Source organism: Dasypus novemcinctus, chromosome 28 (assembly GCF_030445035.2).
Source record: "Dasypus novemcinctus isolate mDasNov1 chromosome 28, mDasNov1.1.hap2, whole genome shotgun sequence".
In the NCBI taxonomy this organism is placed as follows: domain Eukaryota; kingdom Metazoa; phylum Chordata; class Mammalia; order Cingulata; family Dasypodidae; genus Dasypus; species Dasypus novemcinctus.
In genome coordinates this window covers 1399204-1410454 of record NC_080700.1, presented here as the reverse complement: position 1 = coordinate 1410454, position 11251 = coordinate 1399204, and positions in this window count along the sequence as shown.

Sequence of the window (11251 nt, the reverse complement as noted above, 5' to 3'; positions counted from 1 at the left end):
GGAATGGGGTGTCCCTGGAGGCTTAGTTGAGCAGATCCTGGCTGCCCCAGCTCACATGTGTGGACAACCCAAAGACTGCCCAAGGCCATACCAAAGGTGTCCCCTCCCAGGGGTCCACTCAGGATATTCTGCCTGCAGATACACCCCACCCTGAGGTGTCATGGCTGGGACCACATGTCCCTGCAGGACAGTACATTGAATTTTTCTTCAGCTTTTATGTGAAATCTTCTACTTTTGATCAGGAGGGCCCCACCGTGGTTTTGTGTCTCCCAAATACTTCTCATAGCTCTCTGACACATACCATTGGTAACGAGGTGCAGTTCTGAGACCCCCATATGGATGGAGACCTCAAATCCTGCCATTTCATCATCTCCTGGAAGATCCCAGCCACCTCCACTGCATTTAAGAACCATGGCCTATGGAGCTACATCTGCCCACCAACTGCCAATGAATGAAACAGGTCCCTCTTCATCTTCATCCCAAATAGGCCAAACAGAATGTTTGCAATTAAACTGCCAGGGAAAAACAAACAAACCCATTTCCTGAGTCCTAACTACCCAAGCTTGCTCTTTAACTGGATGATCAGTTTGCTGCCCTGTGAGACGTTGTTCCCTTTTGAGGAACTCTCAGATGGCATCTGAAAGAAGTGGAAGATGTCCCTGGGGGAGGGCAAGAAGGAAGGGGAAAGGTAGGGGTGTTTGGAAGTGACTAGGAGCACATCCACTTTCCTTTTGTGGCTTGGGACCAGAATTGCCTGGGTGGGTGGAGGTGAAACTGGGCAGCTCTGAGCCCTGCTGGACATCGTGGACTTGGGAGCTGACCTCTAAGCTCAGCATAGCAGAGATCCCCACTCCTATTTCATGAGCTGCTGGTGTTAATATGTGCAGATTTCAACTACACAGAGTGTGTTGCTGAAAAGCACACAATTGACATGTTCCCATTTTACTCAACTCTGTGGCTGAATGAGCAGGGATCTGTGTTGAGGCAGAAGAGCTGACCTGAGGACTTGTGGAGCCCCAGCCTACACAGTCCCTCCTGAGGAGACCCTGCCTCCCAGGCTCCCTGTGGAGTGATGTCCAGCCTCACAAGGGGGCCCTTGGTCCTGACTGACTTTCTGTGGAGGGAGACCGGTCAACCTGGAAGCTTCCTCCCACATCTCCTACAGATGGCCAATCATGAGGCTTTCAGAGCAGAGAGCGTGTCATAGAATGAGAAGTTCTTGAAGATTACATCCTCCTGGAGAGGGAGAAAGAATGAGAAATGAGGTGTGGTCTGAGTGTCCCCTGTTCCAGCTTTAGCACCCTCAGCTGGCATCTCCCCCCTTGGATGAGAGGCCCCCAGGGAGTCCCTGAAGGCACACCTTGCACCAAGAGAGGGACCTACACTCAATCTGAGGGAGGAGCCTGTTTGGGATGTGAGGAGATGGAGGGCTGTGATACAGGCTGTGGCAGGGCCTGGAGACTGAGAGAAGACAAGAGCACAGAGCATCTCCAGAACTCCAGAGAGGGCCCCTGAGTTCACCCTAGGCAGGTCAATCCAGTGCACCACCACCCTGGCCCTGGCCATGGCCTTCATGGTGTGGTCCTTGAGGTAGCTGACAATGATGCATTTGGTCACAAGTTTGAACTTGGTGATGATGGTGTAGATGGCGGGAGCCATGTTTTCCTTGCCCTTCTTGTCTCACTGGGACCAGACGGAGTCCAGACAGTGATAGAGTACCACTTTCTTGAACAGTTCCTGGGAAGGAGGGGAACATGGCCAGCCACACCCAGCTAACTCAGATCCTGCAGTCCCTCAGGATGCTGGCCAGGGTCATTGTCACAATGGTGCTTGGGACAGGTACAGCTACTGCCCTATATCTACTCACTAGAGGGGGAATTGTGGGCTTGGGGTCAATAAACTCGCCCAGGTTACAATGCTCGCAATGGAGCAGGGTCTTGACCCAGATCATAGGATTCTGGATCAAGGATGTAAAGTCTGGGGAGGCAGAACATGGGAGAAAGATTCTCCCAGCTCCACGCTCCTGAGCTGAGCTGCTCACCGCATCCATCCTTGTTAACTACTCAGACACCAGCTCAGGAGAGAAAGCCAGGTCAGCCTCTCCTCACACAGACCATTCTGAGAGATCTCAGAAGGGCATTAAGGATCTGTGGGGCAGCCCACCCTGGTACTGATCTGAGCTCTTTCCTGGGTTTGGTGCTGGTGCCACACTTGCCTCCCTCTCCAGAGCCATTGCTCTGAAGGTGACTTAACTGATTGTAGTTCCAGAATGAGCACTCCAGTGACCTATAAAGATGGCAGTGAAGGTAGCAGTGGGACCACCTCCTACTCAGGAAGTGCTGACCAGTGTCTCCAAGCTGGCAGCAGGTGTTATACCTGAGGGTGGAGCCAGGTCTACCTCCAGAAGGGGCATTGTTGCTACCTCCATAGGTGGCAAGGGAGGTTGTACCAAGGCACCTTCAAGTTCTAAAACCAGTGCTTCTGCTGCTGAAGGAGCAGGCTCTACCTCTAGAGAGGCAGTGCTGTTAAGTGTAGAGGCAGCAAGTCAGGTGAAGGTGGACTTGCTTCCAGCTCTGTAACTTGTTCTCCTGATTGTGATGTAGCTGCCTTCAGCTCCTTAAGAGGTGCTCCAGCTGATGACATAGGACAATCTATCTCCAGGGAGGGCATGGGCCTTATCTCTGTGGGTGGCTGTTGTGGTGGTGTTAAAGACACCTTCAACTCAGGAGCTGGCTCCAGAGCACACAGTGTGTCAAACTCTATTTTCAGAAAAGGCACTGGTACAACATGGAAATGGGCAGTAAAGGCAGTGATGGAACTGACTCAGGCCCTGGTACTGCTCTGGTGTCTGCCACACACCTTGGAACTTGTGCTATAGGTTGCACTGGAGGTATTTGCTGCCCTGTGGGATGAGGATGACAAAAGAGCTGGACAAGAGGCAGTTTCCCCACCATGAATGGCTCTGAGTGTCTTTCCAATACAGAGAAGATCCCAATACCTCTAGCAGAAGATCCAGCCCATAAAAGTGTTCCCAGCCTACAGGCACCCAAGTCATATCTCGGGCTCTTCTATGATCCCAGTCCAAGGGCAACCTCTGCTAGTTCCAGCCTCTGTGGTGCAATCCTGGCCCCCACCCCGCAAGCTCATGTGCCCTACCCTGAGACCTCCTCACCCTCTGGGTCTGCCTCAGTGGGCTCTGGGTGGCTCATCTATGAAAGAACCATGGCACAGTGCTCCAGAGCAGAGCCAGTCAGTTACATGGGCATTGGCCACCAGCAGCTTGAGGCACAAAATTCTGAAGGCTGCAGGAAATCTTCGGAGTACTGGTCCATCCAGGTGCCCTGCTGGGAGCAGATGGTGCTGAGGGCAGGTGGGGGCTACATAATCAGACTCTGACCTTTCCCTCCACAACACACACAGGGACCCTCCCAGTGAACATAAAGTCCATAAGGACTGGCAAAAATTCCAACTGTTCTGTTCATTGCCTGGTGTTGACACACAGTAGAAGCTTCTGTGTGAGTAATGAGGGGTCAGGGCCTCCTGTGCCAGTCCCTCATGGCCCCTGCCAGTACACTTGGCCCAAAGAGCTGCCTCATCTTTTGCCATGTGTTGTTTGTGTCTCCCCTTCCCACTGACACCGGTCTTGCCATGACTTGGATGCATCCATCCCTGCCAACCCTGCAGGAGGCAGACAGGACTGAGGTTCACAGCAGATTTTTTTTTTATTTTTTTTATTTTTTTTATTGATTTTGTAAAAATATTACATTAAAAAAATATGAGGTCCCATTCGACCCCACCACCCCCACCGCACCCCTCCCCCCCCAACAACACTCACTCCCATCATCATGACACATCCATTGCATTTGGTAAGTACATATCTGGGTATCTCTGCACCTCATGGTCATTGGTCCACATCATGGCCCACACTCTCCCCCATTCCATCCAGTGAGCCCTGGGAGGATTAACAATGTCCGGTGATTGCCCCTGAAGCACCATCCAGGGCAACTCCAAGTCCCAAAGGTGCCTCCACATCTCATCTCTTCCTGCCATTCCCCATACCCATCAGCCACCATGTCCACTTTTCCCACTCCAAAGCCACCTTTTCTCTGAGGTCCTTGGATTGGTTGTGTCCGTTGCACCTCTATGTCAAGAGGAGGCTCAGATTCCACATGGTTACTGGATGCAATCCTCCTGCTTTCAGTTGTAGGCACTCTAGGCTCCATGGTGTGGTGGTTGTCCTTCTTCAACTCCATCTTAGCTGAGTGAGGTGAGTCCAATAAATCAGATTGTAGGAGCTGGAGTCTGTTGAGACTCAGGGCCTGGTTATCATATTGTCAGTAAAAAGAAGCAGGCTGCTCACCACCTCCTGTTGGGGGTCTGCATGAGGTGGTGTTGGTGGCCTGGGGACTTTGAGGTTCCAAAGGAGGGGGAAGGTTCTCTCATGGACTGAGTCCCCTGATGTCCTCTGCAGACAGTGCCTAGCATCTTTACTCCTCTACAAGGGGAGGGGGATGCCCTCTGGTTTGGCCTTCCAGGGGTCTCAGGATGTGTGGGCCCAGATCCGGCCCAGCTGTACCCTGTCACCCACCACCTGACTCCCCATGATGCTTTCTGGAGAGGAGAGACGCCCACCCTCACCCACAGTGTGCTCACATTTTCATTTCAAGGCATCCACCAGACCTACCCCTTCCATGGAACTCATGTCCATATCTAGGTGAGACAGTGAGGGTGTCACAACTTCTTCCTGAGTGTGCCCTCTGCTGAAGATACTGCATCCTATTGCCTGCAGCCCCCACTCTAAAGGAACCCAGAAGGCAGGGATTGTTGTCTGCTTTGGTCACTGTATGAAGCTACGAGCCTAAGGAAGTGCATGCACCATGTTTACCAGGTAAAGGATGAGCCCTAAATCGCACCTTCTCAGATATGGGGTGGGTCTGGACCCCTCTGGCAGGCAACACTAATCCATGCTCTGATCATACCAAGGTCCGAGGTCCGGAAAGGGCATGCAGACCTCCTTAAGAAATGAGAAACCTGGTTCAGTAGGGGCTGATGCCAAGAGCCTCCTCACTGGGCAGAGGAAAATCCTGCCCAGGACCAGACCTGTCCCTCCAGCCACCCTGTCCATGAGCCAGGCTCAGGGCAGCCCTTCCTATTGATCCCCCCAGTCAGTCCTATATTCAAACTCATGGGTTGGTCCTTGAAGCACCATCTTCCCAAGGAGGAAACTGAGGCCAGGAGTCCAATAGAATTTCTGAGCCTCAAGCACATTGGGGCAGATCAGTCCAGGTGATGGGATGGGGTGGGCATTCACTGGTGGAGCACTTGTCCAGTCATGCTTAGTGGAGGTGCATGCTTAGGTGGCAATTGCAACTGAAACAAGAGGAACTCTGTCTCTCCCCATCAGCTGAGTCCCTCAGCCTTGGTGGATGAGCCACATGGTGGTGGCTGTGGGGGTGGTGCTGCAGCCCCACCTTCCCAACAGCCACCGTGTTCACTTGGCACCACTGCCCACCTGCCTCCAAGCCCTACTGTTCCTGAAACCTGCCTCCTCAGGGCACCAAACCTCCAACTCTCTCCCTCAGACAGGCCTTGTCTCAGGGCCCTGATGCCCAAGCTGCCCTGAGGAGGTGGAGGTCAGGGAGGAGCCTGGGGCTAAGGAGTACAATAAGGACAAGGAGAGGTATGGAGGATCCACCCTGTGAGGCAGGAGGCCTGGAGACACACCTTGGGCTGGCCTGCGTCTCAGGGTAGATTCTGCAGGAGAAATGGGGGCAGCTCTGTCCCAATCAGCCCTTAATCACTTGAGGTGGTAGGGCAGCATCACAGTGGCTTCCCATAATTCCCTCTGGCCACAAGACTCACCAGCACCTGCAGCCACTGGGCAGTAATCCTCTCTCCCTCTGACACAGCAGTTGTCCCCATCCCTCAGCCCACCAATAGACACCGTGGTTGCGAACTCCCAGCAGGTCAGTGGCTGCATGACCTGTGTTCCTCACTGTTCAGCCCTTCTGCCCCAAGTCCCAGGCCTTCCGATGGGCTCCATCCAAGCTCATACATGCTGTGACTACTTCGGACTGGCTCTTCCCCACAGCCCTAGAACAAGGGAGGCCTGGGCAGATGGAGGGGAAGTAATGAGAAGACGTTGAAGAAGAGTCACTGCCTGCAAAGTCCTGGATGCAGCCCAGGAGGGACTTGCCAACATGGTGCAGGACCACCTGCCCTAGATTTACCCAGCCAGGTGTGTGCTGGAGAGGAGGAATCTCCTCCAAGCCTGGACAGCCTTCTCACCACTTTCTGCAGGGTCTACTGCATCCCAGAGGCCTGAAAATGTGCAGAGTTTACATGCACCCAGCCCATTCCCCATTCACAGCAGTTTCAAGATCTGAGGAGCTGAAATGAGCCATTTCATGTACTTCTAGAAGGGCACTGATACCACAGCTTTCTGTCAGGAAGAGCTAATGATCAGGAGACCCTCCTAGCTAAGCCTCCCCACCTGCCAAGGGCTGGTGACAGTTCCCGAGGGTACATTGAAAATGTAACACAGGCTAGTGCTAGAAAAGGCCTCCACCTGCATCACCTGTTACCTGTGTCTTGTCCAGGTGACTGGGTCAGGACTTTAACAGCTTCAAAAAGTAATCCACCTAGCAATCCCAGGAATTCCCCAGAGGCAAACCTGGATGACTTGTCCTGGTCTCTGGGTCTGTTGGCACCAACATGAGGCACTGACAGGATTTGAAATTTTTCCAAGGTGTTCATAAAACCAAGGAGCAATAACCAGTATCCAAACAAGATCTGTGGTCCATCTTGGGGAAGAACAAACCAGAGTCAATCATTTTCCATCAGTCAAAGTGAACATTAGAAAATATTCAGTGGCATCATATGCCCTCAGGTGAGGGGCACAGAAAAGGGGTTTGGGTTGCACTCTAATAGGAAATTCCATCTATGGAATGGCTTTAGAATTGTGACAGAAATTTCCTGGAGCCTCATCTGCAGATTGCCAGCTGAATGGATATAAGTCATAGAGAACTTCCCAAAAGGCCAGACATTCCATCAAAGGGGTCCAGTGTTCCCAGGAGGGGAAGAGCTCTCTGATGAAAAGCACTGTGTGGGAATGCTCCCTCCTGAGAAAGGTATCCAAGCTCTCCCCAGCCACAGGACATGGAGAATCTGCAGCCATGCTCTTCCCCAACAGCCCAGCCACCTCTTCATTTTCTGCTCCCCTTGCACCCTTGACCCTCTTAGGCAAGCTCATGGGGACCATAGAGCAAGAAGGTGGCTCTAACCTTAAATGTATGTCCTAGGTCAGAAAGAGGACCTAATTCCAAAATTTGAACCATGATCTCTACTTAACTACTTTTCTACTATACTACTTTTCCAAAAAGTAAAAAAGAAAACCTAAAAAAGGAAAGAAAATATTTGGAAACTGTGTTTCTGCTAACAGTGTAATACACAGAATATAAAGAGAATTACTATAACTCAATAAAAGGACAATCAGCCCCATTAAGAAATGGGAAAAGGCTTGAATAGACATATCTGCCAAGAATATATACAAATGCCCAAAAAGCATGTAAACAGATGCTCAACCTCATTAGCCATTAGAGAAATGCACATAAGATACCAAAAATAAAAATAAGGTGCAACTACACACATGCTTTAATGCTGGTACTAGGAAAAAAAAATGGTTTTGAGGATGTGGAAAAATGGACATCTTGTAAATTATTGGTTTGAAATAAAATAAAGGTCACACAATGCGACGGTTTGCTCGGTCGGTAGAGGTGGGGTCTGGCTGCGGACGAGGGGTCGGTCCAGCTCAGGATGAGGGGTCGGTCCCGCTTGGGACGAGGGATCGGTCCCGCTTGGGACGAGGGGTCGGTCCGGCAGCAGACGAGGGGTCGGTCTCACAGGGGTTGCGCGGTTCGGCTGACGGGGTCACCCGGCGAAGCCGGCAATGAAGGGGTCACCCGGAGAAGCAGGCGATGAACTGGGGACAAGGGAGGCCAGGCCCTTGTCGGGGGCTCTCAGGACTGGAGGGCGCACGGCAGAAGAACTACCGCAGAGACAAGGTAAACACGCAAGTCCACTTTATTGAGGGAGAGGCAACAGTTTTATAGGGGCTGGGGAAGGCTGATTGGTCGAAGCCACGCCCTGTTCTGATTGGTTGCCAGAGAAAGGTCAGTGGGAGGTGCTGGATGGGGGAGGGGTGGTGGTTAGGGATTGGCTGTCGCTGTTGCTGGGGGAAGGGGCAGGGTTTAGGGATTGGTGGCTGCTGTTGCTGGGGTGGAGGGCAGACTTGAGTTTCCCGCCCACGCCTGGCTGTTGCTGCTGTCGGGGGAAGGGAAAAGGGCAGACTGGATTTTTCCGCCCACGCCTGGCTGTTGCTGCTGTTGGGGGAGGGGAAAAGGGCAGACTGGAATTCTCCGCCCTGCACCTGCGCAGGGAGAAAGAAGAAGAAGGGTGCCGCCCCACAGGCATCGTGTGGCGCCATCCAGGAGGAGGGGCGGCCGTGGAAGCATGGCTGCCGAGAAGGGGAGACCTGAAGGCACTCTGCGCCCATGCCGAGCTCCCTTCAGGGGTGGCAGTGAATCCAACCAGCCACCCTATTATGGGGGCAGTGGCTTGGCCTGCCACGGCTGCTCCCCCACCAGGCCAGCAAACCACACTTCAGCCCGAGGGGTGACCGCAACACAACCCACTTAAAAAATGGTCAAGATATTTGAACTAACACTTTCTCAAAAAAGAATTCCAAATGGCCGAAAAGCACATGAAGGGAAGTGGACTTGGCCCAGTGGTTAGAGCGTCTGTCTACCACATGGAAGGTCCATGGTTCAAACCCCAGGCCTCCTTGACCTGTGTGGAGCTGGCCCACGCACAGTGCTGATGCACACAAGGAGTGCCATGCTACCAGGGATGTCCCCCCATAGGGGAGCCCCACACACAAGGAGTGTGTCCCATAAGGAGAGCCACCCAGCATGAAAGAAAGTTCAGCCTGCTCAGGAATGGCACTGCACACACGGAGAGCTGACACAACAAGATGATGCAATAAAAAGAAACATAGATTCCCATGCTGCTGACAACAAACAGAAGTGAGCCAAGAAGATACAGCAAATAGACACAGAGAACAGACAACCGGGGCAGGGGGGAGAAATAAATAAATAAATCTAAAAAAAAAAAAACAGCATGTGAAAAGATGCTCAAAATCACCAGCTATTAGGGAAATGAAAATCACAATTTCTAGCAGATACCATGTTACTCCCATCAGACTGGCAGCTATCAAAAAATAGAAGACTACACGTTGTTTGAGGAGATGTGAAGGAATGGGAACATTCATCCAGTGCTATTGGGAGTGCAGTAAAATCCAGCCATTCTGGAGGACAGTTTGGCAGTTTCTCAAAAACTACCTGTAGATTTGCCATATGACCCAGCAATCACTCTACTGGGTATATATGCAGAAGAACTGAAAACCAGGAACAAACCTATGCACACTAATGTTCATAGTGCTATTCTTCATTATTGCTAAAATTTGGAATCAACCCAAAACCCATTGACAGATGAATGGATAAACAAAATGTTGTCTATACATACAATGGAATACTACTCAGCTATAAGAAGAAATACAGTACAAACAAATGGGAAAACATGGATGAATCTTAAGGACCTTACGTACAGTGAAGCAAGCCATGCATTGAAGTACAATTACTACATGACCTTTCTGATATGAAATAATCAAACAAAGCTGTCTCAGTGACTGGATGATAGGCTTACAGGAAATTGGGGGGAGAGGAAGGTTGTGCACTGATGTCTACATGAGTGAAATCTATGATAAAGTGGAGGTTAAGGAGTTGTACAGGGAAGGGATAAGATGGGGGCATAGGGATAATACTGGATGGGTCTTTGCAGGTCTGAGGGGGTCTAGGGTGGGAGGATGGGTCAGATGGCCTAAGGAATCAGGGGGAGGGGTGAGAGAACAATTGAACATGGGAGGGAAGCAGACTTGGCCCAGTGGTTAGGGTGTCCGTTGACCATATGGGAGGTCCACGGTTCAAACCCCAGGCCTCCTTGACCTGTGTGGAGCTGGCCCATACACAGTGCTGATACATGCAAGGAGTGCACTGCAACACAGAGGTCACATAGGGGAGCCCCACGTGCAAGAAGTGTGCCCCATAAGTGGAGCTGCCCAGCATGAAAGAAAGTGCAGCCTGCCCAAGAATGGTGCCAAACACACAGAGAATTGATGCAGCAAGATGACGCAACAAAAAGAAACACAGATTACCGTGCCGCTGATAACAACAGAAGCAGACAAAATTTAGAAGGACACGTAGCAAATGGGCACAAAGAACAGACAACTGGGGGGGGGAGGGGAGAGAAATAAATAAAATCTTTTAAAAAATTGAACATGGGAGATTGTTGAGCATGTGGTTTAAACTATAATGTTGAGAAAACTCTTTGGAAAATTTAATAAAGAAGGATTACCTTGTTAAGGTCCTTAAGGTGGGGGCATCTGGCACAGTGACAGGCTTCTAGGGAGTGTGTGAATGCTCACCTTGTCATAGTGGTATAGTGTGTTATATCATTGGTTGGAGACTCATACAATGAGTGGGAAGGTGTGCCCACATCCTGGGGAGGCCTGATGTTCTGAAATAGATGGAATTGTGTCTCTCAAGAGAATTGGTGGCTCCCAATGGGGGAGGACAGTCTAGTATGTCAAGCCCTCAGCATTGTTGTAAGTATCTGTAAATCTGGTCCTTGAGGCAGTGAAGATTGGTTGTCACTGTGGGTCCTGAGGGGAGGGAGAGAGAGCAATAGAATAGATGGAAGCAGAGTAACTGGGGGTCAATGGAAGTGTTCCACAAGCTCATGCAATGATGGATATAAGACGTGTTAAATTACACCAAAAATGTATAAAAGTCTGTAGGCTAAAATGTAAACCATAATGTAAAATATAAGGTAAGTAAAAGTTTAGAAAATTTGGGAAGTGGTCTTGGCTCACCTGACAGAGCATCTGTCTACCACATGGGATGTCCAGGGTTCAAATCCAGCACCTTCTGACCCATGTGATGAGATGGCCCACATGCAGCACTGTCCCCCGTGTAGGGGAGCCCCATGCATAAGGAGTACACCTCGTAAGGAGAGCTGTCCCTCATGAAAGAAAGTGCAGCCTTCCCAGAAGTGGCATGGGCACAGGCACGTGGAGAGGTGATGCAGCAAGACAATGCTACAAAAAGAGACACAGATTCCTGGCGCCACTGACTGG